Source organism: Lynx canadensis, chromosome A2, assembly GCF_007474595.2.
Source record: "Lynx canadensis isolate LIC74 chromosome A2, mLynCan4.pri.v2, whole genome shotgun sequence".
Classification (NCBI taxonomy): Eukaryota; Metazoa; Chordata; class Mammalia; order Carnivora; family Felidae; genus Lynx; species Lynx canadensis.
In genome coordinates, this window is record NC_044304.2 from 64,748,049 (window position 1) to 64,774,729 (window position 26,681).

At 50.4% G+C, this 26,681-nt stretch overlaps 1 protein-coding gene and 1 long non-coding RNA gene across 13 annotated transcripts in view; one reads left to right on the forward strand and one right to left on the reverse strand.

Moving 5' to 3' along the window:
* Positions 1 to 499: 499 nt before the first annotated feature.
* Positions 500 to 4,848, reverse strand: LOC115500222. Its single transcript, XR_003964462.2, has 3 exons — positions 4,329 to 4,848; positions 3,224 to 3,333; positions 500 to 635 (listed from the first exon to the last, which is right to left on the reverse strand). It is a non-coding gene; the product is annotated as an uncharacterized LOC115500222 (long non-coding RNA).
* Positions 4,849 to 12,065: 7,217 nt separating this feature from the next.
* The window catches only part of IKZF1 (IKAROS family zinc finger 1), a 101,494-nt gene continuing 86,878 nt past the window's right edge, over positions 12,066 to 26,681 (forward strand). For 9 of the 12 annotated variants that reach the window (XM_030307645.1, XM_030307646.1, XM_030307649.1 and 6 more), the window contains exon 1: positions 12,066 to 12,084. The gene's annotated coding sequence lies outside the window, so the exon portion shown is untranslated. Of the gene's footprint in view, positions 12,085 to 12,594; positions 12,618 to 13,288; positions 13,585 to 16,944; positions 17,451 to 26,681 lie in introns of those variants that run through there. The other 3 variants (XM_030307653.1, XM_030307651.1, XM_030307652.1) reach the window with 3 other exon arrangements.

Consider the following 26,681-nt stretch of genomic DNA (forward strand, 5'->3'; position numbering starts at 1 on the left):
TGTTTATTATATGTTTTCTTTCCCCTTATGGATACCTGTGAAATGCTTAAAACTAACCTGCAGCTTGGATTTTCACTCAAGTGTGCCTGATAACTTTTCATCTCAGAAAATAGACATACACCATTGACTTTTAGAGCCCCCAAATACTCATTTCTATGAACACGCCAAACATTGTTTTATCTTGTGATGAGCATTTAGTTTGATTTTTTTAAGCTTATTTATTTATTTATTTATTTTGAGAGAGAGAGAGAGAGAGGGAGAGAATCCCAAGTAGGCTCCACGGTGTCAGCACAGAGTCCAATGCAGGGTTTGGACTCATGAACTGTGAGATCATGACCTGAGCCAAAATCAAGAGTTGGATACTCAACGGACTGAGCCACCCAGGTGTCCCCATGTTTAACTTGATTTTAGTTTTTGTTTCTGAAAGCCTCAGTCTAATGAACAGCATTAACACACACACACACACACACACACACACACCCCTATTTCTTGAGCATGCATTCCTTGAAATTATATGAGAGAAGTTGCACATTTACACAATTTTTTTATTGCTGTGTAATGCTTACCTGGCCTCCAAACTGCCCTGTGAGTGTCACCAGCAAGCCCCAATTTCTCCTCCCCGCTCACGACAATCTCTGAGGTGTAATAAATAGAAACTCATATCTCACAATTTATTTTAGTTTTCAGTTTGTGAACCACTACTGCGGTTAAATACTTTTCTTGCATTCAGCGGCCTCTTGTATTTCTTTTGTAAATTGTATAATGGAGTCCTTTGCGCGTTGCCCATTACTGAGCTATTTCTTTGTATTTTTTTATATAAATTTGTAAAGCTCTTTGTATGTGAGCAAATGTAACCCTTCCTTCAAAGCCACTGCAAATATTATCTCAAAATATCACTGATATTTAAATTGCAGTCTTCATTTTCTTTCTGTCTTAAAAAACACAATCACAGATATTTTCAAATATACATGAAAGCAGAGATAATCATTTAGCGAATCCCAATAGAACCACCACCCGGATTTGATAATTAGCTAAGATATTGCCAACCTGCTTCCACCTTTCAACTGTTCTTTTTATTTATATTATTGTTTTGGTTGTTTTGCTGGAGTATTTTAAAGCCAAACTATGTTACCCATAAGTACATCTGGATGCATCTTTATTACTAAGGACATTTAGATACAGAACTACATGCTATTTTCCTGACTTATCCACATTTAAGACTAAGAAAACATCACCTACCATGTAAAACTCCTTTGGGTAACATATATCCATTTCAAAACATACTCCTCCCTGGGTTATTTTCCTTACACCTTTTTGCCTATTTAACCATAGATAATTTCATCGATTTACTTTGCATAGCTTCTTGACCACAATTCTATAATTCTTTTTTTTTGATGTTTATTTATTGTTTTTGAAGGAAGAAGCACGAGGAAGTGCACACGTGGGGGAGGGGCGGGGGGGGTGCAGGGACAGAGGATCCAAAGTGGACTCTGGGCTGACAACACAGAGCCTAATGCAGGGCTTGAACTCGTGAACCGTGAGATCATGACCTGAGCCAAAATCAAGAGTGAAATGCTTAACCAACTGAGCCACCGAGGTGCCCCACATTTCTATAATTCTTGTCAGATTCTCTTTTCCTCCAGATTTTTGCTTCACGCAGCTGTTCCCTGTGCATTTTTCATGTTCTCTTTTCTGAGCATCAGATGGCTGTAGGGCTTCGACCTCAAGGAGGCTGTGATTCTTTTTTTTTTTTTTTTTTTTTAAATTTTTTTTTCAACGTTTATTTATTTTTGGGACAGAGAGAGACAGAACATGAACGGGGGAGGGGCAGAGAGAGAGGGAGACACAGAATCGGAAACAGGCTCCAGTCTCTGAGCCATCAGCCCAGAGCCTGACGCGGGGCTCGAACTCACGGACCGCGAGATCGTGACCTGGCTGAAGTCGGACGCTTAACCGACTGCACCACCCAGGCGCCCCAAGGAGGCTGTGATTCTTATTTTCATTGCCCACCCCCCAGTAGCAGCTCCATATTTCCAGTGTGACAGTGTGCGCTGAGATCTCAAGGCCTTCCTGCTAATTTTCAACGTTGTAGGTATTTACATAGGCATTTGGAGAAGTCATGGGTTTTTCCCCCAAGCAGTTCCCACTTACCATGACCATCTAACTCACAGCAGAGTTCAGGATTTCCCCTATTATCAATACACTTATTTTAGTTTATATGAACACATCTTCCTTAATTCGCCCTTGCTCAGGCAGCAAAGAGCCTTTCCCAAGAGTCCTGGTCTGCACCAGGCATCCCTCTTCTTTTGCTCAGGAGGCCTCTTCCAGGACATTCCAGCCACTGGCAAGAAACAGGAAACTTCTGTGTGAGGGCATTGCACAGATCAGTCAGGGGGGTCTTTCTCTCCAGCGTGCATCTGTTTTATTTTTGCTCAAAGTTAGGCAAATCCCTAACTTCTTTACTCCCGTTCACACAGTCCTAAAGTCAAACCATTCAGGTTTGGCCAAAGGGGGTGAGTCACTACGGGTTAGTAGGTGACAGAGTTAGCGGTTGTGTTTGTGGCCATTTGAGGCCATAATAGGTTGTGACCACCTTCAAAAGAGCTAGCCTTCAGTGTTTGGGACCTTCTGGGAGGCCATGGCACTGAAACACAGAGGTAGGGTCTACTTAGAGACCATGGGTCAATGGCCAGCAAAGCTTTTCCCCAAAGCTGTTCTTGGTTCCCTGCCAGCCCACGGAGACCCACTGCCAAAGCCAAAGTCAAGTCATGGGATATCAGTTAGGAGAGGTCATAGAGATCATCTCATCAACCATTCTCATCTCATGAATGAAGACGCCAAAGCTTAGGAAGGGGGATTAATGGACTTGTCCAAGTGTGGGGGGAGATGTATGACCCCATCAAGGTCTCCTGACTCATACTAGTGACGCCCTGCATCTACCCAACCTCTGCCATAGCTCAGAAGGCCAGTAACGCCTCTCTGAAGCACCTTACTCCATGGCAGAGCCAAAAATCCCCTTGGTAGGGTTGACTTCCATGATCAAACTACTTCCGAGGGACTTGGACTCTAGCTTGCTCAGTCTGAGGTCTCATCAACTGCAATTCTAGAATTTCTCATCATGAACACCAGGAAGATGGAATTAGATGTGGCCCTGTTGGGTGAGCTAAAGTCTACGGAAACAAAAGAGAACAGCGCGCATATAATTAAGATGAAAAAAACATACTCCAGGAGACAAAAGATTGCCAAAGCTGATGTCCTCAGGAGGCCCCAATCCAACTTCAATCCCATCCAACCCTTGACCTGCCTTGGTCCTTCAGGGACTTGGTCTTTTGTCTGTGAAAAGACAACAGGATTGGGTCTTTAAGAGAAGAAATAAATAGTAAGTAGTTCTCCGGGTTTTCTGCAGCTATGTCTCATATTTGACAACCTTACACTCACCGATTTGACAGTCTGCTTTCACAAAGCCATATGCATATAAGGTGTATATTACCCCCACGTCGACGAGATTCTCACTTAGCCAACGACATCTGTCTTTGAACTGTCATGAAATGCTGGAATGATTCTTTTTCTTTTGTGGTGTCAATTCCTCTCTCTGTCATTATTAACCTTGTTAAATACCCTCTTCCCTCCCCTTCTGAAAGGCAGAAGTGAGTGCTAAGTTTCAAACATACCCCCTTAACACATCCAGATGGGGTGGGGAAAAAGCATAGCTAACTATCTACTTAATCAAACACCTACTTTTACTCCATCAACGGGGAGTAGACCCTTTTGTACATTTGACAAATTCAAGCAATTTAGCAAGTGGGTTAAAGTCTATGTAAAGGTACTTCAACAACATGGGAAATACAGACACTGGTCTTCTGTCTCAGAATTGGTTAATGGAAGACGTGAAATCTCAAAACGCGCACAACAGTGGGTTCTTACAGAGCTTCTAATGCACTGCTGGGAAAACCTTGAAAGATTTTCCATCACGGTGGGGGAGGGGGGCGGGTGGGTTGACAGTTTTTGCCTTTGCTGTCAGTGCCACTGTGGGAGGCTCCTAAATTTATTATACCTAGGAAATGATTCTAGTGCAAACCCATCCTGGAAGAAGCCAGGACGCAAGGCACGCCCGCGCTCGTCAGCCTGTGTTGTGGGGTGTGACTACAAGGCTTTGGAAGCCGAGTCTTGGCCACCCCATGGGCAGTGACCTCGGGCACTTCTCTGACTCGATCAAGAGGGGGCCCGAGCAAGAACCTGGTCCTATTGGCTTTTTCACCTCAGGCAGCCGAGCAAGCCCTTCCTGGAAGGAAAAAAAAATGATTCAGAGAGTAAAATAGAACCCTCACAATGGAGTGGCAATGTTTCCCACTGGTGTGAGCATCTCCTTAAAATGCCGTCTTTGTGGAGTCATCAAAATGCTCAGTGCCATCAGGTAGAAGGTCAGATGTCACACATTACTTTGGGGTCATCAGGAAGCAGCTTTCTTGCTTTCTTTCTTTCTTTCTTTCTTTCTTTCCAGTCTCCTCACTTTGGGAAGCTCCTTTCCCTCAGTTTTCCTCACCCAAGAAATAAGAATAATAATGTGGTCCAACTTCCTAGGGAAGAGAAGATCGATGAGCTCTTTTTGCTGATTAGCTCGAAAGCCATGCAAATATAAATCAGTGAGTACTCCGTGTGCCACTGCCCTGCCACCCTGGGCGCCTGGAGCTCTCACTGAACTCAACAGGAGCTCCGGGAATGTACAAGAAATATGTGCTGGGAGAGATGGGTCCGGGGCATTTTGGTGATGATTACTTAAGCACTGCTGTAGCAGGAGAGACAACTTGTAAGTGTATGATTATCGATCGCTGCATTTGGATCTGCTCTGAGAAACTCTGCTACATCAGGTAGTCAGGCTCAAACAGCATCAATCATGTGGCACAACACTCTGGCTGTCTGACGGACTTAATGGCATTGGAATCAAAGGGCAAAAGCTGCCCTTGGAGGCCAACAGGGGCTCTTCAAGGCTCGAGGAGTCAGAGCAGACGGAACTGATGTTTGCCTTGCCAATTACAATCTAATAAGAAGGTAATTAAACCGGCATACAGGTTCTACTGTAACTGTGATCTGTAACCTTGATCTACAACATGGAATGATCAAAAAAGACATCTGTGCTCTACAGCTCGGCCCGTGAAGCCACGTCCCTTGGTTCAATGCCGCGGGGTTAGTCACTTGTCATCCTTGGATGGCCGTAGAACGTGTCCCCAACCGTAGTCACTTGCGTCCGAAACTCGCACCAATCCCCTATCTCAACTTGTACCAAAGGATGGGGTCTTCATTCTGCACAGTCTGTTTCTAACAGCAGGCTTTGCTACCATCTATAAATTCAGACAACAGGATTCCTTCTCCCAAAACGCAGGATCATTGGCTACAACAGATCGAGTATAAGCCGCTCCGCGGAAAACGTTTATGAGATATCATCATAGAAAATAAAGGGGTATTGTAATGAAAAGGCAACCCTTTGGTTTAATTGCAACTGTTTAAGCTAAAGGAAATTGTGTATTTGAGCTCTGAAGTGGAAACAAAGTTGCCAGTTTCTGAGATGCATATTATAGAAAAATGAGTTCTTTTTCTTCATTAGAAAAACATATCTGCAAGTAATAAGAATATTATGAGTAAATATTAAAAGAATACATAGCCATTAGGCCGTGAGTAGCTACAGAATACATTATATCTTTAAAGAATTTCCAAAACATCCACTTAGAAAAGAAACAACAACAACAACAACCTGACTCCTGGCCTAACTAAACTATAACCTGCGTTCCTACCCTACAGAAATAAAGCAGCATCAACACCCTCTGGAGAATTGCCCCCACACTACCAGAACAGGATGAAGGAAACTTCATCATGAATCCGAAGCGTTACGGATTTAAGTCATCACTTGCTTCCTTCGGAAAAATAACTTGAAAGTCCATAGAAGCGTGCATGCACGAGAAAGGAGTGAACTACACCTAAGGAAGACCAAGGAAGGAGTGAAATGCAGGACATTCTGTGCTGAACCCATCACTGCTCAGGGAGCATTCCGTAGGTGAAGAAACAGCATGACTATGCGAATGAGCTGAGAGCCCCAGACAGAAGGACAGAAAGGGAACGTGACTCCGTCCAGCTACACGATGAGGAAAACACACTTCCTACGCAGATCAGAAAAACAGCTTAACAGCTCCTTGTCGCATAATTTTTCAAGTTTGTTTCTTTCCTTTGAGAGAGATAGAGAGCGTATGGGGGAGGGGCAGAGAGAGGGAGAGAGAGAGAACCCCAGGCAGGCTCAGCGCTGTCAGCCCCGAACCTGATGCAGGGCTCGAGCCCACAAACTGTGACACCATGACCTGAGCCCAAATCTAGAGTCAGATGCTTGACTGGCTGAGCCACCCAGGCATCCCTGCCATATAATTTAAACAAAATTGTTTTGCCTGATTTAGAAAACAGTCTGATGAACCCTTCAAGTGTGGTACCAATAAGTGGAAATATCCACTGAATGTTCTCGTTCTGGGCACTGAGAAAACAGAACAGACCAAAAAAAAAAAAAAAAAAACTCCTCTGTCTTCACAGAGAGTAAACAAAACAAATGTTAACAATAGAGCATGTTGGAAGATACACGCTGTGTAAAATGTAAAGAAGGAGCGCCTGGGTGGCTCAGTCCGTTAAGTATCTGAGACCTTGGCTCAGGTCATGATCTCACAGTTCGTGAGTTCGAGCCCTGTGTCGGGCTCTGTGCTGACAGCTCAGACCCTGGGGCCTGCTTTGGATTCTGTGTCTCATTCTGCCTCTCTGCCCCTCCCCTGCTCTTGCTCTGTCTCTCTCTCTCTCTCTCTCTCTCTCTCAAAAATAAACGTATTAAAAAAAAAATATAATGCAAAGACATCCTCTTTTTAGAGGATGCTTGGGTGGGGGTAGCGTTGTTACACCTTTATGGAGGATGGGCCATGACTGTCCCGGAGCTGAGATGACATTTGAGCAAAGACTCGAAGCAGGAAAGAGGGCAGGCGGGCAGGCGTCCAGAGAATGGCAGGTGCCGTGAGCCATGGCCGGTGCTTGAGGACCAGCAAAGCCAAGCCAAGCAGCTGGAGACCAGTGAACAAAGGATACAGTTAGTGGCTGGAACTGACTCCAGCGGAGAAGTGCATGATCTGATGAGCTTTTCCTCAGGCCCTCCCTGCGTACTATGAGGGGCAAGGACAGGAGTAGAGAGCTGTTCGGAGCCCCCCCCCAGTCTGCAGGCGGAAGGTGGCAGAGTTTGGACCCGTGTGGTTGCAGTGCAGTCGGGAGGTTGGGTTACTGACACCTGTTGGAGGCAGAGCCAGCAGAGGGTCCCAATCGAGGGAGGGGAGGAAGAAGGGAGCCACCAAGAATGCCCCCAAAGTCCTGACCTTGTCAATTTCCCATTGCTATTGGATCTGGTGCAGTGACACAGGTTTGAGGGGAAACGTTTGAGGGGATTCGGGGTGGGGACATGGTGAATACAAGAAGCCAGCTATAGATGCGCAGGTCAGGCTATCAAGGAGGCTGAAAGATGCACAAGTCTTTGATTCTAGGGGAGATCAGAACCGCAGACGTCAGCCCAAAGATGATGTCCGGGGAGCTCCCGCGCCTTCGGAAGGAGGCCGAGAGGCCAGTGACGCAGGGCAAACCCAGGCACACGTGGCCCACTGAATATCCACTTCACCCGTATCAACAAGTTCAAATGAAATGCTTGTGGAAGTTTTTGGAAACTTGAAAGCGGGAGACAGACACCCACTGACGGCTCCTGGAACCAGCCGGGCCTGGCAGCAAACGCTCTGAGCAGAGAAACAATCTATTTGCAACCAGATCAAGGTCCGTCCCCAGCTGTGAATGTGGGAACATCGTCCAGGCAATGCTCCTTTCGTCTCGCCTGCTTTCTGCTGGATGTCACTCTAAGAACCTTGATGGAAATACAGGCGGGGGAGTCAAACGCTGATGACCACATACCATGATGAAAGACCTACATCCGTGCTCTCATTTACGCCCCGTGCCAACTCCATGCAGCGGGATTTCTTTTCCCTGAACCTGATGCTCAGGGCACTGGGGTGACTCAGCTCGGTTCCTACGGTGACCCTGTGTGCAGAGGGGAGAGACACCCAGGTTTTCAGGACACTTCCCACCGCAGGGCCCCCCACCTCAACCCCCTCTCCAAAACGACCCCACTTCCTTTCGAGACTAGACGGGAAAGATTTGTGATTCATTAACACCCAAAAGAGAAAGCTGCTAGACCAGTAGAGAAGTAACTAGACTCCATGTCGGTGGACTTTCTGCTCATAAACCTTAGTCTTTTCCTGGAAGTGCCCGTCTGGTCCCTTCACCAAGATGCATGCTGTCAGGACAGGTGATCCGGCCTTACGGGAAATAAAAAATTGAAAGGGGACAAGCAGGAAACACTTGCCTCCGATTGGAGAAGGATGTCTCAAGGGAATCAGTCTTTGGAGGGATAGGGCACGGGGCGTAGCTAAAAAACCTGACCAAGATTTGTCTCCCAGGCTAACCACTTAGAAATCAAGCACCTCAGGGTCCCCTGGGTGGCTCAGTCGGTTGAGTGTCTGATTCTCTATTTAGGCTCTCAGGGTTCGCGAGACAGAGCCCCATGTCACCCCGCTCTGTGCTGCTTGGGATTCTCTCTCTCTCTCTCTCTCCTCTCTCTCTCTTTCTCTGCCCCTTCCCTTCTTGTTCTTTATTTCTCTCTCTCTCTCTCAAAATAAATAAACAAACATTTTTAAAAAAATCTAGCAACCACTTAGTGGCTTTGCCCTTTTGTGTGTCCACAGGCTGTGTGTTCAAGTTGACCATGACGCGTTTTGCACGGAAATGCAATTGTTTCTGATTTACTGGGCTGGAGCCCCTTCAGGATAAGACCACACGTTATGCCTTTATTGGGACTTCCTGCCTCTCAAGTACCAGTTGTAACGGTAGCTGTCACTGAATACATGCTCGTCGAATAAGTGAATGGAGATGTGCCACGAGCAGACTTAGAACTCCACAATCCTGTTCTAATCTTGCTCCTATAACACGGTGGAATCGCCTGGATGTGGACCTGTCCCTCTGTCTTTATTCTGATCTGTTCAGGCCAGATCAAGATCTGCTTTTCCTGTAGTCCGCCAAAACATCCTCAACAACTTTTCATCAGAAAGCTTTCTGGGTAAATCTATTCTTCTCCAAGTCGTTATATCCGACCTAGTTTGCTTTTCAGTCTCTTCCAACCAAACGGTGTTGATTAAAAAGTCACCAGTTTTGAGAATCTAAGTGTCTTCTGACAAATTCCAAGGGGAATAAAGCGAAAGGAATTGTCACAAAGTGGGAAGAATTTGGTTGTCAGCTGCGACACATCCTCGATTCAGATCGAGAGGCGGAAATGTGAACGATGAGGAGAGCTGCTGAATTTCTGTGGGTTCCAAAGCCAGGAGCAACGGAGCCTCCAGAGAGGGCCTTCTAAACGTGGCAGGAAACAGAACGTCCTGCGGGGTCTCCGTGCGGCTGGCCGGGCAGTCCTGGCCCCTGTGTCCTGCTCCTTCCCTTCCAGAAGGAGTGGGAGCCACCCTTCTGTGCTTAGAAAAAGCCAAACCCAAGGCAGTGAGCCTCAGGAAAAAATGGTCAAGGATATTGCCCCAGACCAGCAACTGTTGGTTTTCAAAAACAGCAGAAGCAGAAGCTGGGGGTGGTGAAAAGTAGGGACAAGAAACCAAAGAAGCAGAGTCCTTGTTGCAAAAATTCCATCCACGTCCTGGTCCCTTCGTTCGCGTTCCTGTTCCTTTACAGACGAAACTGTGTGCGTTCTGCATTACTTCAGCATTGTAGAAAGACGATAGAATTTTTTTTTATATGAACAACTTTTCCTGTTACTTCAGGATTTTTCCTGCTATTTCCCAACGGCTGCAGGAAAAAGGGATGTTCATCCTTTGCCGTTTAACAGATATTTTTTTAATGGAAGCAAGACACAATTATAACCACAGCAAATTGCATACACCAGCTCACTTAATTTCACCTCATTCCATCAACACCATTGTTAAGTTGGTATGCTCCGCAGAGGACAGACCGGAAGCTCAGAGAGGTTGAGTAACTTGCCAAGACTCACACAGGTAGTAAGAAATGAAAGTGCGAATCAACCGTCCGTCTTCTGCTTAAAACTCATTCTCCTTAGAACCGTCTCTAGTCTCTGCCAAAACAAAAGTGCCCATAGCAGGATTCCCTTATTAGAGTAAGCTCTGAGTAAGTAGTCTGTGATTCATTCTATAGGGGCTCTTTGTTCTTTTGGTAATATCGCAAAAGAAGAAAAATTGCTAATTTGACAGTTATTGTCTGAATAAACTAGGCTGCCCTTCGTTAAATGCTGCAACATTATTATGTATCTATTCTAAAGAAACAAAATGACTTTAGAGCTATTTTTTTTTTTTAAAAAGCATCACCAGTTTCAATTTCCCCTGCTAAGTTTTTCCCTCCAACGTGCTTTTATTGATGATTTAAGCAGCCTCTCCGAGGCCTTGGTGTCTACCCACAGAGCCCAGGTCACAGCAGGACTCTTGTCCTCTACCTGTTTTGGAGTGGGGGCGGGGGGCGGGTGGACCATGAAGCCTGGTTCTTCCCAGCTTGCTCTCCAACTCAACAAGACACTGGTAGCTAGCAGGGCCCACGATGAACACTAGTGACCACTCAGAGTCCTTTCTCTGCTATCAGCAGACGGCAAGAACTGTCATATGTGAAACACACGATCCACAAACAATCCTGTGAGGCGGCTTACCTTATTCCTACCCAGCTGTACACGGGGAAATGGAAGCTCAGAGAAGTTCAGGAACTCGGCCAAGACCACACAGCATCAACTATCCGGGTCCTTCACCTCTTACTCTTCTGCCCCAGGAGGAAATGCCTTGGCTTGAGTTCTTGATTCCCACTCCTGGGGACCCATGACACACATTTAAAGAGACACACTGGGGGCTAAGGGTGTTGTGTGCCTCTAAGAACAAGAGGTATCCTCTAACCTCTCCACTACATTTTTGGCCTCCCTGGGCTTTGAACCTTATGTCTATTGACTCATAGAATCCTGACAAGGACTCTTGCAATGAAGAGCAATGCAGTGGCATTGACTTCTTTTGCAGATAAAGGCAATGAGGCTCAGAGGTTCAGTGACTTGCCTAAGGTCATATAGGTAAGGGGTGGGCTAGGGATTAAAGCCATGGACCTTTTTACTAGCTCCACTTCCTCTGGACTCTAAGCAGGGGGAGTTAACAGGCTCTGGGCTCAGAATCTCAGAGTTTCTCTTAGCACTAATTCAGTGGTAGGAGTTGCGGAAGTGGTCCAGGAAGAACGTGTCCCGCTGCCTGGGGTTCGTGGAGGGTAGAGGACATTTCTCCCAGAGATGGCACCAGGCAAAACCAGTCCACGACTGCCTGGGCCCTGCCACCAGCAGCCTCCTCAGCCAGGCCGGCCACAGCCTTCCCTGGTGGTCTCCAGTCCCTGCCCCACTCAACTGCCCAAAGTGACGTTTTCCACCTGTCACCTTTGTGCTGTTCTGTCCATCTGCAAGGCCTGCACCCCGAGCCCCCTCCGGGCCCAGGGGCGCACTTCCTCACTCTCCTGCAGGAAGGCATCATTTGGCCCTCCCCAGGATCTGCACTGGATCTCCTCTCTCCCGTGCAGGGGTACCTTTCCGGATGAGCCCCTGCAAGTCCTGAAGGGCAGTGCCCGCGGCTCGCTGGTCTCCATCCCTCCCTTAACACCCAAGAGGGATGGGGACAAATCGCCTGCATTCACGATTCTCCTTCTTCTGCTCAAACAGCACATCGTCGCCTGGCTCCCGCTCGGGTGGGGCCCGGCTAATGAGAGTGACGGGCGTCAAGAGGTGCGCGGTTAGAGCCCGCATTCCTGTCTCAACGAGACACAAGCAGCGCCTTCCTCGCGTGCTTCGGGGCTCGGGGAAGGGGGGGGGGTCTGAGGTGCCAAGGCCTTCGCTGTCACCTCCTCCCGCGGCCGCCCTGTCACACCTGGGTGTGCACGCAGACCAAGATGGAAGGCGCGATCCTAACTTCTGCCTGAGCAGGTGGGAGGGAAGAGAGACGAGAGGTATTCCATTGGTTGTCTGGGAAAATGAATCGCACCTTCCCCTCACTTGCGGAGGATCAACTTTTCCCACCCCCTCGGGTGGGCACTCCTCACCCGGGGTCGCAGCCGGAAACGGGGAGCCCAATGGCCCCAGTTCGAGGGACGTGGAGCCGGGCGGGCAACGGACGCTCCCCACCCCAGACACCGGGGAAAGTGCCTCACGATGTCCCGGGTCCCCGGAGTCCCCGCGGCGGGGCGAGCGGCACCCCCCGCCCCGCCGCCGCCTCCGGCTGCCCCGCGCGCGCGTCGCCCGCGCCGGGTCCCCAAGGGTTAAGCGCGGGCCCCGCGGCGCCGCGGCCGATGCCGCCACCCGGGCCGGGGCGCAGAAAGCCGGCCGCCACCTGCCGCGCGGGGCCGCGGCGCGATGCGGCGCTGGAATGAGGAAGCGCGGCGGCGAGGGGAGGGCCGGGGCGCGCTGCGCGCGGGGGTGGCGGCGGCGCGCCGAGCGGGCCCGGCGCGGGCGAGCGGGCTGCAGCCGGCGGCGGCGCCAGCAGGTACGGCCCGCGCCCGCCGCCGCCCCGGCGGCCCTGGAGTGGGAGTGGGGGTGGGAGTGGGGACGGGGGGGGGCGGGACCCAGCCCCGCGCCCCGGCAAAGTTTGTGCGCGCGGCCCCGGAGTTGCGGTCGGACCGCACCGCGGGAGCCGGCGACCCGGCGGCGGAGGCTGGGGCGAAGGCGGCGCGCCCAGCTACGCGCCCCGGGTCCGCGTCCCGCTACGCGCCCGTCTGTGCGTCCCGCTCCCGGTCCCCCTCCGCACCCGGACCCGCGCCCCGCTCCGAGTCCCTCTCCGCGCCCGGACCCGCGCCCCGCTCCGAGTCCCTCTCCGCGCCAGGCCGAGCGCCCGGCTCCGCGCCCCGCGCCCCCCGGGTTCCGCTCCGCGTTCCGGGGCAGCAAGCCGGGCGAGGGCAGGGCGGAGCGCGCGGGGCGGGGCGGCTGCGGGCCGGCGGAGCGGTCGGCCGCAGGGGTGCGCCTCCCCCAAAGTTTGCGGAGCGCGGGCGGCCGCAGGTGGCGGGGCGCAGGGGCGCGGCGCGGAGGGGGCCCAGGTGCGCGGCCCGTGGGCGGCGCTGTGCGCGCGGGGCGGCCGGCGGGCAGCGAGCGCGAAAGCCGGATCGGAGCCGGCAGAGGAGGGGTTGGGGGGGTGGGGGGGGAGGGTGGCGGAGAAATGGGGAACCGGGCGAGTGAGCAACTTCAGGAAGTCGTTGTGAAAGAAAGCTGGGAAGAGCCTGACGGCCGAGTTAGCAGGGCGCTCTAACAAGTGCGTGCGCGGCCCGGGGCGGCGACTGCGGCCACGGTCCCCGGGTCCCCGCGCAGCGCCGCCGAGCCCGAGCCCGGCCGGGACCTTGGAGGTGGCGAGGCGGCCGGCCCCGGGCGAGCCCGGCGGGGCAGAGGGAGCCCCGGCCCCGAGGTTGCTGTTCGCGCCCGAGGATCGGTCTCGGCCCCCAAAGTGCGACGCACACGTCCACGTGAGTGTTTTCCAATTGAATTTCAGTAGGAAAACTCAGAGTAGCCGGTGGCTTAAAAACAACAGAGGTAGAGAATGAAAAGACAAGGCAGTAAGAGCTGTGACCCCTGCTTTCGCTCAGGTCCGCCTCTCCTTTCTGGGGATAGGGAGAGCGCTGACTTTTGTCAAAGCCTCCGCCGCCAACTTGTGCGGTGACCGAAGGCGCAGGGCCAGGCCGGCGTGGGACACTCGTGAGCCGCCCCGCTGTCACCACGGGGAGGACGGTCCAGCGCCCGTTGCATTTAAATTGATATGTGCCTAGAGGTGACGGAAGCCAGGCTTTATAAAGTCACCCAGGGAGAGCTTTCTCTCCTGATCTCTGAGGGGCCAGCCTTTTGCTTGTCCTGAAAAACCTTTAGATCGCGTCTGAACTTGCTTTCGGCAAAATGAAGAATTATCCCGGTCTGAAAAGTTAGTGGTTCCTTTGCTGACTGCAATTTTGGCGATTAGGTTTCCAAACGCCCTAACAAGAAGGCGTCAGGTTACTGGTGGGTGTATTTGAAAATGTATTTAAAAAAAAAAAATGGTCAAGGATCCTCGGTGATTCCGGAGGAACCTAGTGACGATGAGATTGTTTTTTCTTCCAATTTGGAGGCACAGAGTGTGACATGTGGAGAGCAGAAAGTCCGCAGCGTCTGGACAGGCATTGCCAACACTGTTTTCCTTCTCCCCGCCCCGGGCTGCAGCCGGCCCAGAGCGAATTCAAGGCAGCGTGCTTGGCTCAGCCAGCATGCTGCTTGTTCCCCTCCCCTGCCTCCCCCCACCCCCATCGCTGCTCCCAGACACCTTGTTTTTGAACTTGGAGACTCAAACTTCTCTTGAAGAAAATATCTACTTGCCACCCAAACCAACTCCTGTTCAAGGAGAAAAATTTATGGAATTAGAAGATATGCAATGTGTACAATATTTCAACTTTCATAGAAATTGAAACGGTTGCAAAGATGGGTTCACTTGGTTTTGAGCTGAGAGGAGAAAGAAACCAGCAGGAAACGGTTGGAGCCTCTTGGATTTCTTTCTTTGTTTGGAGACGTTTGAGGGGGTCAATGGGACTCATCTTTCAAATGGAATTTTAAAGCTGCCGTTTGAGTATGTTTCGGTATTCCGTGTGTCAGAATTGTTTCGGCGACAAATCAGATTATTTGGCAACGTGGCTAAAATTTTAAACAGTGACAAGTATCCGTGGCAGGAAGATTACCTGCTTACATCATAGGATATGCAGAATGTGTTAAAACAGAACTTGTGTGCACACATGTAAATAATGATGTCACGTCTTCAAATCCCATACAGTTCTGGCTTGATATCATGTATGTGATTTCAAAACTTTCCAGGAACGTATGTGTTGATACCTTTTTTACGTGGCAAAAAAACAAAAACAAAAACAAAAACGTGCTTCCCGGTCTTAAAGTCCACCCGGGTTGATGTGAGACCGTGTTATTGAGTTCAGTGGCCGTGCCATCTTCCCGTTTTGCTTCCTGGTGGTAGTTGAAGGCAGGGGCTCTGTAAATCCCAGCATGCTTGTTTGTTTAATTCACCAGCGTTTTCAGTGAAATGCTGCACCTTGTGGAATTAATTATACCTCCTCGGAATTCAGGAGCCTGGTGGCCTTAATAGCCCAGTAGTGCGGTCTCGTGGGATGAGTTGGCGGGTCTGTAAAGAAAACTGTGCATGTGTGATGTTGGACGCTTTGGAGAAGTTGGTCCACAGCCTCGTGAGGGAAGGTAAACCGTGGCCGTCCATGGCACCGGTTCCTTTGTTGAGACATTGAGAGCTTGGTGAATTTCCTGGCCAAGAGGTCTGAAGCTCAGGCGTGCTGGGAGCCACCGTGTCTTTGTCGCTTGGCGAGAGACTGAAGCGTTCGAGGATGATGGTTGTTTTGGGGGGATCCCCCCCCTTGATTTGGATTTGTGTGTCTCATGTTTAGGTAATGCGGTTGCACATTGTCAACATACATGTCAAACTTTGGAAATTTGGGGGAACATGGTGGATGCCATGTGATGAAATGCCCCTACCCCCACACGTACACGAGTCCCGTGTGTGCTTCAAGATCAGGTGTGTGTGAACAGATACAGGAAATAAATTCTATGAGTCTCTGCACATGCACACACACACACACACACACACACACACACAGAGCTGGCGTGGAGAGGGAGGCATAGGGGCAGGGTGAGAGTTTTCACATCACACAGACCTGACGTGAGTAATAAAGCCCCTCCTTTTCGGTTCTGTTTGTTCGGTTGGTTTTTGCCTTTTACTAAAGCGCGATGGATTTTCCTCTTTATGCTGTTGAGTTGAGACGTAAACGATGTCAGTACTTTGGGTGTCTGCCCAAGACTGTGTGTGCAGGTTACGGCTTTGCAGTGAACCCAGAATCCGTCAAGGATAACACCGTTTCACGGCTCGTGTGCGTTTTTCCCATCTTCTAAGCTTTGTGATTATGAAATCATTTCGCTACGAAATAAGTATTGGTTTCCGTTGCCTTATTCTAATGGAGATTCCCCCAGTGGCTCCGGCATGGAGAACGAACCCACGCCTCTTGTTGGTTCTCTGGCAACGCTTGTGATGTGTGAGGCTCACAGGCCTTCCCGGGGATTGTGCCTTGGGCTTCTGACCAGATGCTACTTCTGTCTGACCCCCGGTGCTTAAGGTTACTCCCCGTCTGGGGTGGGTCTGTTGATATTTTTTTTAATTTATTTTTTATTTATTTTTGAGAGAGAGAGAGAGCAAGCAAGCAGGGGAGGGGCAGACACACACACACACACACACACACACACACACACACACACAAGCTTCAAAGTCAGATAAGGTAGGAAATAGCAGCGGGGCCCGTTGGGGACTCTCACACCCCAGACCCAACTCCAGCGACCGCGACATGGCTGGTTCCCTGTGGAGACCTGAGGGGGCGGCGGTGCTCTGTGCAGTTTGAGAAGCAACTCTGCACCCGGCTCCTCTCTCTGTGGCTCCCGTGACACCCGCCCTGCCAGGCTGTCGCTTTCATAGCTTTCCTCAGACGCGGTTTTTAAACGTTGTGTGCTACTCTGGCAAATGTCTTTAAGACGTGATGGAACGTGAGGCGTGAGATGCTGCGTGGGGACGAGGACGAGTGAGAGGCAGCCAACCCAAAGCTGCTTTGCAGAAGTTCCTGTGGGGAGAGGGGGCAGGGCCACCTCTGTGTGTGTGTCGCGGGGGGGGGGGTCACCCCTGAGAAGGGCCCGCGGGGCACCGGCCAAGGCCTACACCTACAGGCCGCGGCCTACAGGCTTCCGTTGGCTTTTTGTCCTTGTCTGACTTTGCTGTGATAAACAGGCCGCTGCCACAGGTGCCCCCAGTGACCCGCCCGCGATGCTCTGTCAGACGTGGCGAAAGCCCAGACGGCCAGGCCTGGGGGCCTCTGTCTTGCCCGGCGCAGGTCTGGCCCTGTTTCCCCTCTCCCGTGTAGCCATTTCTGCCTTCGGGGAGCCCTCAATTCCTGTTGACTCAAAGAGCTCCCTCCATCTTCCACCGCAAGCCTGTCAGCTCAGACGTCCTCATAATCTCTGAACCCGTTTTGGTCAGGACAGGAAGCGCAAGGCTCCCTTCCTGCCCGTGTTTTCCTGAGAGAAAACTATCTTCCCTCCTTTTTTGCATATTTGGCAAATGGTCCCACCTTTCTCTCCGCCCCAGTGGAGTGTGCAGGCGGTGGTGGAGGAGACGGGCCGCCACCCCGGGGGACAGCAGGGTCCCTCTTAGGCGGCTGAGTCGAGGGGACTCCACGCGGCCCAGGGTCCAAAGACCCCAACCCAGTCCTCAAAAGGCAGCGCCCGTAGGTCTCTGGGAGGCACGCGCTCACCGGTGAGTGCCCCACGCTTTCTCTGCTGCGCTTGCATAGACAGGGGGAGAGCCGGTGTGGCCCCTGCCCAGCCCCTGCCCCGCACCCCTGCGCCGCCTGTCTGGGGTGATGGAGAGCGTCATTATGCACCATTTGCACGCGCTGCTTTCAGGTGTTCCCGTGCCCCACCTCCTGATGGCTCGTGGCGCAGGGGCCACTGCTTAACGGATTGCCCAGAATGGGCCCTAATTAGTGGGAAAGTGCCTTCTTCATATTTTCTCACTCAAGTGTGCAATGATTCATTTTTCTCCGGCAATCAGCTCACTGCTAAAGGAAATCTGACTCTCTTCCTGCCGTTTTCGCGCCAAAAGTTAGCGTAATGGATATGGTGCCCAGCTGCCAGGCCGGGGGGCTCGGGGGGCCGTGGGATGTGAAGGGCGCACCCAGCATCCTTCCTCTGCCCTCCTTCCCTGCCCTCCCTCCGTCTTGCTTCTTTCTTGGGGGGGGGGGGGTGGCTTGCAGAGGCTGTACAAACAACTGACAAAGAGCGGCATGAAGTATTTTTAAGCGCTCTTATCCATACCGAGGTGGTACTTTAAGCTCCATTTTCGAGATCGCGCCAATATCAACCCTCCAAGGCGTTTTCTGGTCATTTGGAACAATTGCAGGTTTAGCCATGTGGGTCCGACTCCTTTCCAAAGCTAAGAGTTCCACCGTGGACATTGATCCGTCCGTTTTTTGGGGGGAGCTTTTTGGTCCTTGAGTCAGATTTTCGCTGGCAAACTCAGAGCAAATGAGATACCTCCTTAGCCCTAAGGTCGGTGGGGGGTGGGGGGGGGAATGTTTACTTTAGAATCTTCAGGAGAAATGAAAATGAGGAATTGATCTTTTATAAGCTTGTTCCTGAGACACTCTGAAATGTCCTCCAGGGCTTTTAATGGAAAGGAGAGAGAGCCAGCGACCCCCCGGTGTGAGCCCCACTTTTAGCCTGAAAAACTGACCTTTTTCTCCTCCTTTGTGGCTGAGTTTTGTGTAGGGCGGAAAATTACAGTGATATGCAAAGAGATCCACGGTGGAACCATATTGATAAATTGTGTATCCCACTTCATTAAACTGAAATCAGACCACTAATTATGGGAGGTTGTTAGAGAGATAAGGCAATTAATTCCCTTTTAAAACTCATTTGGAAATTTCGAGGGCTTTTCTACATGGGGCTTCCTGCTGCCTGGAGTTGTCCGTGTTTCCCGGGATTTCAGGAACCTCCAGCTTCATGTGGAGGAGGAGAGCCTTCTGCAAAAGAAAGGAAACTTGCTGAACAATAACAACAAACAAAATACTTAAAAGTAAAGCATTGAAAATGATTTACACTTACTTAAGGGCCGCAGAAAAATCTGGTTGTACTGTTCAAAATTAGCTCTCCTATGTTTTGCTGTCTGACGGACATGAGCATTTTCTGCCAAATTATAAATAAGGACGTGCCGATTTCTTTGTAGCCCTACAGAGGAGGAAGTTGTAAGCTTCTGTGAGGTTCTACTGATGACACCCCACACCCGGGTTTGCATGAGGACCTTGTAGGCCAAAGGTTGTGGATTACAGACTGGGCTCTAGGCGATCCTGGTTGGGCCTGATACCCGCCAGGAACGTGTGTGTGTTCATATGGACGTCGTCATTTGTGCGGGGCTCTTGGGCATATAACCCACATCTGGGTTACAGCCCCGCTGGGACCGAGCTCTCGGTCTGTCCCAGAATAAAATGGACATCTAGAACTTCCCTTGCAAACTCGATCCAACTGAAGAGGCCACTGAGAACATTGAGCGGTCTTCTTGTCTGTAATTGTTGGGTGGATTGTCAAAGCAGTCGTTCTCACCAAGTAACTGATATGTGTGTTCCCCCTTCTACTCTTCTCAGAAACGGCTTGGTCTGACTTCAGCGGAGACCGTTTGAGGTTGGGGGAGCGAGGTGAATTCTGGAGTCCTGCAGCTCCCGGGACGCAGGCTAGGGTTCAAGGAACCGGGGTCTTGAATCCACATTCCGTGGGGTGTGGACATAGTGGGAAAGTGGGCACATAGGTGATTTTTTAACGCTTCTCGCAAAGTTGCCTCACTTTAAGTGATTTTACTTGATGATTTGTGGGTGTTGCCAAAAAGAACGGAGGAGCTCAGAATGTGTGTCTTCTTGCAGAGAGAATTTCCCTTTGGCCCGGAAACTCTGTGGCTTTAGTGGAGGGAGTCAGTCAGCAGGCTGTCTACATTCTCCTCCCTGGAGCCAGGAGGAAACAGCCCCTCTCTCTGGGCCAAGCAGCCTTTTTCCATCGCAAGGAATAAGGGGTACCTGGAAGTCTGGGCAACCACGAGTCCCTCGACGTGTTTGCTCCGGAACACATTTTCTCTCCAGGTTCCTATGTACATTGGTAGATCTTGTCTCACTCCCACCCAGACAGCAGAGGCTAACCTGAAACGAGAAAAGGTTACAGTCCCTACCAGAATGTTCTCAGTGGGCAAATCAGCAGTGGCTCCCAGTTATTGGAAATAAACAGATGTGGGTGTATTTGTAAACAACCGGCCGTGCCTGGGGAGATTTGTCTAAGTGTACTTCCTTGGGTCTCAGTGGAATGTATCTTTCGCCAAGGCAGCTCACACAAGCCCTTCAATGTAAAAAAATCTGGCGGACTTGTAGTGTTACCATTTGGGGGAATGTTATGGGTATACAGCACAAGTGGATTTGCGTGTTCGGTTTTCATTTTGAGGTTCGACGTGTGTCCATGAAATGATCAACTAACACCTTAACTAAAGCCACTGCTAAGAGGACCAGAGAAGATACTGTTCTCTTTGTGAGGACAGCACTGACGTTGCTGAGTAAAACACTTAGTGAACATTGTAACTTTGTATTGATCCTTTTTTTTTAAGTGAAAAAAATAACTTGGGGGGGGGCGGGCTCAATATAGGAACAGGAAAATGCTCCTCTGTTTCATCACTTTGTAATAAGAAATGACAAGACATCAGCACTCTTGGGAATATCGGTGCACATCATTATTTTGGGGCAGTTTTTATATTTTTTTAAAGGTGTAAATCTCATTTTTGTTGCACCGTCGCTGGCCATGCATGAAGGTCTTCTGAAATCGGGAAGAGGGTAGAAGAGAATGATTCTAAACTTAGATTTTTTTTTTTTTTTTTTTTACTTAAGTGATGAAGCGAAGTGTAAAAAGCCATTTATATTTGAGGAAGCTGCTTAGGAAATGGCTTCTGAGGACAGTCAGAATCAGGAAAAGTCCTATAAAAGTGAATGTAAATTTTGAGTGTGAATGTCTCTGCCATGGTTGCCACATAAACAGGGTTGGGAGTAGTTTGAGAGCCTGTGGTCTAGTGCTGGAACATTCTTTACTAGCCTCTTTCCCAGATCCTTTACAGTCTCTTCTCTGCACAGGAGAATCACACAATGCCAGAACCTTCTAGGGCCCCTAGAAATCCTGTGCAGGACCTGCTTTTGAGAGCAGATGGGTGAGCGCAGGGAACCATCCCTCTAACTCTGCCTTCTCTATTTAAAAAAAAAAAAAAATTCTAATGTAATGCAGCATCTCTCATCGTTCTTTATACCTCACTTGGAGACAGGTGGCTCCATGATGACATTTAGCAGTATTCTTGTGTTCTTTTCCCTTCTGCATTAAATATCTCCTTGCTGAGAATGTTTTCAAACAGCATGCTTTTTAGCTGTATTTTGAAAAGGCTTCTTCGGTCCCCCCCCCCTTCCTCTTTTGCATACCAGTTCCTGCCCCAAAGGCGGGGGAGGTATGTGAGGACAGAGTTGCACATCTGAGCTAATTTGCCCTGAAAAAAGCAGGTTCACAGTAGAACGTACCGCTGGAGGCGTTTTCTGTGGCTCCGTTAAATATGGGGGAGGGGGGAGCCCGACGAAAGCCAAATTGGATTCCCTGCTGTCCTGTTGAAATCTTGTTTTTCATTGTTATTTGTGCCAGCAATACTCTGTGGAATAATCATGAAAATGTGTAGATTGGCAGCTAATTTTTGAAAAATGAAAAGAATCAGAAATGAAATAAGAGTGCCCAGAAGTTTTTATGCTCTCCTGACCTGTTTTGTCAAGTTGTTAGGAAAACCTATAAGGTCCCCCTGACCAGACACAAAGACCTCGCAGATTGCTTTAGCTTTCTCTTGGAACATTTCTTTTTTTTACGATACAGTGTAATTCACAGTGATATGATAGATTTGCAAAAATAAAATCTACCCATCTGAAAATGAAAGGGCTCTCTCTGGGCAGGGATAATGGGTTTTATTAAAGAGGTCTGTGACCTAAGGCGTTTTAAATAGATTATAGGCTTGGCCCGTTTTTCCCCACACACCCGCCCCCTTCAAAACAAGCGTCATTGATAAGGAAGTAACCCCCAAATGTAAGTGTAATGCAATCTCACTCTTCAGGAGGGGGAAAAAACAAAGATCAACAGCATACATTTTATGCGATAAGCAGAATTTGACTTCACCGTGGAAGTTGTGGGATGGAGTCTGCCTTTACCTGCACAGTAGTACCAAGGACACACTTCTTTCCTGTTAGGACACAGGGAACATCCACTCCTTGCCCGTTGTCCGTTTGAAATTTGGGACCACGAGCCCGGGCTCTGTGGTTCGCCCCGGGCGGGAGTGAAAAACGCGTCTCCGTGGAGAGGTTGTGGGTTCGGGTCAGCTCCGCTGTTGTGTTAGACGGGTGCCTTCGTGCGGGCTGCTGCATTATCAGCCTCAGTCTTCTCATCTATAGAAGGGAAATCGTATACAGATCGTGCGCGATGATTACAGTTGTATAGTGTAATCGCGAAGGTTACAGGTACACGTTTAGCAAACGAACACTGTGCCAGACACATAAAACGGTGGACAAGGTAGACCAGGTGCCCGCTCCCGTTGGCCTGTTAAATGCCGTAGTCAGTTGCTTGGATAAAGCCATATCCATTCCTTTACTGCCTCTTCCTGGCACATCTAAGGTACTCGAGAAATGTTGTGAGATGGCACTGGGCAGAAAGTCACCTCTGTGTATCAGGGGCGGGGAAAGGCATTGTTTTTATGTATGGATGCACTTTTAATTGGGGCATAATTGCAACGTAGCATTACATTCGTTTCCCATGGACAACATACCGATTCAATATTTGTGCATATTGCAAAGCGATCACCGCGATAAGCATAGTGAACACTCGTCGCCACACAGGGCTCCAAAAAAATTCTGTTCTGCGCCACGAGGGCTTTTAAGATTTACTCCGTTGGCAACTTGCAAACAGGCAGGACAGTCTTACTAACAGCCTCTCGCTGCGCAGACATGGCATTTTCTTTAGTTTGTGTCCGTTGCTTGAACCACAGAGAACTGAGGGTTTTTTGTAAAGCTTGTGGAGGAGTTGTGTGAACCTGGGGAGCAGACTCATGCTGAGTGACCACCGGGGTTCATCACGGCCAGTTGCGCATGCTGTGCGCTTAGCCGTGCTGGAACAGCCATGACTTCGGGCTGCTCGAAAAGGAATCAAGTTGTGGTTCTGGATGGGCAGCTGGCTTTTCATTTTGACTTCATTATGGGCGAGCACGGCGATTTCAGAGCAAATGATGTGAAGGGAGGGGCTCATCTTCGGGAAAGGAAGGGGCACTTCAGGAGGCTGAGGACGGGGCTGGGGACCGCAGCCAGCCCTGCACACGTGACAGTGGCCCTTGAGGCTCCTTGTGGCTCTCGGGGCTGTTCGTGGGGCCACCTGCTTGCTCGCAGGTGGAAATGAGGACAGTACTGGAGACTTGCCCAGCTCCTGGCCCAGGAGCCACGACCGCCCAGGGCGGTTGGATGCATCTTCCCAGGGGACAGCCAGGTCCCCAGTCCATCGTGGGTGTGGAGGAAGGAAAGAAGGACAAGGGACAAGGTGGGGGGGGGGTGTTTCCAAAGCTCCCCGTCCCCAGGGCTCCTTCACAGGGTGGCCCCAGCTGTAAGGCCACGTCTCCCCTGGCCTGGTTGCAGGAGCAGAAATGTGCTGGGCCACCTTTGCTCCGTCTCTCAGCCCTTGTGTTTGCCCCCCTGCACCCCCTGCTTTCTAGAGTCGCTGATAGGCCAACTCCATGAAACCGAAACCAGGCAAGTCCTGTTGGAGCAGAGGGACCTGGGAGACACAGAGACACAGACACAGAGAGGGAAGGGGAAGGAGGGAGAGACAGCAAGCGGTGTTAGGCTCAGTGACCGCTCCAGAGAGGGAGATGGCCGTGGGCAGTGGCTTCTGACAGCAGGCTCTGCCCCCCACCCCCGGAGGGACAGCCCCCGACGTCGCTGTCACGCTGGCCTCCACTTATCTCCGCATCTGTTTCCCCTTGTGCAAGATTCAGAGCCACTGGCTCCGAAGACACAATAAGAGCATTCAGGGCCCTACGAACTGCCCAGGCGACGGGTGTTTGCCGCCGTGGTGTTTTCTGCCGTCGATCGGTTCAGGCGTTCCGGTGTCTGGGTATCCCCGGGCGGAGTAGAAAATCACAGTTGACTTCTGTGAAATAATCGTTCCCTCTGGCTTCTCCCTCCGCAGACCTACGATCCTGGTTTTTGTGTAGGTGCCGGTTCCCGAAAACAAGTTGTTGATCCGCTTGTGTGATGAACCCCTCTTTCTGTTCGTGAGCTCCTTCGTGGCGGAGACCCTGTCCGGCCCGAGCTCTCTGCTTTGCACTTGACGCTGGACACAGACAGCGTCCATGTGGGAGTAGACGGCCAGGAAGCTGTCTGAAAATGAGCACAGAGCCCCGCCCCCCCTTCCTAGACACGCACCACCCCCCCAGCTGCCCCTCTGTCATCTCGGGTCTTGGAGGGGACGGAATTTCCTCGCCCTCACATCAGTTTCCCATCGCAGAATGATTTGTCTGATCTTTGCCTGAAAACAGTCACTTTTACCAAAAAAAAAAAAGTCACGACTGTTCCATCCCAAGAGATGCAAATTTGGACTTTGGGGAAGTTTGAGGGAGCTGGTCAAGTCCCCCCATGTCCCCCTCCCCATGTGATGGCAAGCAAGCCCGGCTGCAGAATTCACGGGGCGTGGGCCCTGTCCCCGAATTGTCAAGAAGGTCAAAGCAGTGGTAACAAGCCGACATTAGTCCCGAGCAAGGGGGGGCCACACGCCCACGCGGAGTAGGATTTATTCAGACTGTGTTTGAAAATCTAGGTGGTGCTGATTACCCAGTGGAGTTACACATAGTGGGGGTGGGGGTGGGGGTGGGGGTGGACATTTAGCAAAAATGGAAACAGGCGTGTTGACACAGATTCCCCATCCTCTGCTCAGTGTCGCCAGCCCCCAGAACACCCGCCGTCCTGAGTGTGCAGACGGCTGCTGGGATGGGGCTGCCTCCTGGAGGGGACACACAGGACACACAGGTGAGGTGACTGCCCAGGGCAGACCTTTCCGGCCCAGCAGAGCCTGGTCTGGGCCTCAGACCCTCTGTTTTCTGCTTTGTGGCACCTGTCACACCTCCTGCCTGAACCGCCAGACCCACGACAGGGGACCTGATGTGAATGGATTCTGGCCCTGGCCTCAAACCCAGAGGGTCTCCCTCTCTGCCGCCACCATGAGGGAGGACACCTTCTCCCTGAGAGCCAAGGTGGGGAGCCATCTATGGGGCTTTGGGAAACAGTCTGTCCTTTGCTTGGAAATAGCTTGAATCTACAATAGGATGCTGGATAAATCAGTTCCCACAGCTGAGCTGTGCGTAGCCATTGAAATGAGGGCGTTGATGTAGATTTGCAAAATACAAAAATGGGTGTAGGATGAAATGAAAAAAAAAATTCACAGCAGTATATTTGGAATAAGTTTAGTGTCCTGTTTTTGTCCAGTGCTCTGTGTGTGTATACAAACACACATACACAGACGCACAAAACTGAGTAGTCCTAAGTGGTAGGAGTTATGGGCATTTTCTTGCCTTTATGGAAAAAAAAGTTGAAAAAAATGGATCACTTGCATAGCAAGAACATTCTAAATCAACATTCTACAAATTTTGTTGTTAGACTAGTAGTTGCTACAAGATTTATTTAGACTAGTGCTTATTTACTTATTTATTTTAATGTTTATTTATTTTGCGGGGGGGAGAGCAGGGGAGGGGCAGAAAGAGAGGGAGACACAGAATCCGAAGCAGGCTTCAGGCTCCGAGCTGTCAGCACAGAGCCCAACTCGGGGCTCGAACCCACGAACCGTGAGATTGTGACCTGAGCTGAAGTCGGATGCTCAACCAACTGAGCCACCCAGGTGCCCCTATACTTTCTTTTTTTTAAATGTTTATTTATTTTTGAGAGAGAGACAGAGACAGAGTGCAAGCAGGGGAGGGGCGGAGAGAGAGGGGGACACAGAATCAGAAGCAGGCTCCAGGCTCCGAGCTGTCAGCACAGAGCCCAACACGGGGCTCGAACCCACAAACTGTGAGATCGTGACCTGAACCGAAATCAGATGCTTAACCGACTGAGCCACCCAGGCGCCCCCATACTTTTTTAATTTTGTATCAGGAATCTGTCTCTGGCACCTAGACTGGTGTTTATTTAGAAGAGTATTTGTTACAACAAGGTGTCCCCCACTCATGCCAGGGACATTTCAAGACTGGTCTGTGTGATTCCACAATAAAACACCGTACTCGCCTTCAGAAAACAGGACCTCACCTTAATGCTGTACAAAGATTCGAGACTTTTCTCAACCGTGTGCATCTTGTTTCTACGTAGTCGTCTTGGTGGTTTCCAAAGAATCTTAGAGTTTTGCCTCTTTAACATGGAAGACTGTGGCGCCTTAGACGCTCTGGGTTTGCTTCTGGGTTTGCTTCTGGGGCCCGTGTGTTTGGTTCCGGCCTGCTTGTGGGCCCTCAGTCTTGGGGCTGAAATATACGTGGGCCACGAGCCTTTTTCCCTTCTGTGGTCAGCGGCAGTAACCCTGCACCGCATGCCGGCCTGGAAAATTCCTGTCACAATTCAGACCCATTCAGTGGCTCTCAGAAATGGTTGAAAACCCCTCCCCGTCCAGAAAAAAAAAAAAAAAAGTGATAGTCATTCGTGTCTTCTTCGTGACTAGTACTGATACTATAGAAGTTGAAAATATGGATTCTGCGCAAACCATACAAGCATCTATGTATTGATCTGCACGCCTAAATTTGCCCCTGCCTGCATAGTCTCAGCTGAACTGGAGAGGGCAAGGTCCCCTGAATTCTCCATCAGTGTCCAGGTCGGCTGAAGACTGGCCTCCCGGCTCAGATCCACACACCTGAACCCAAGAG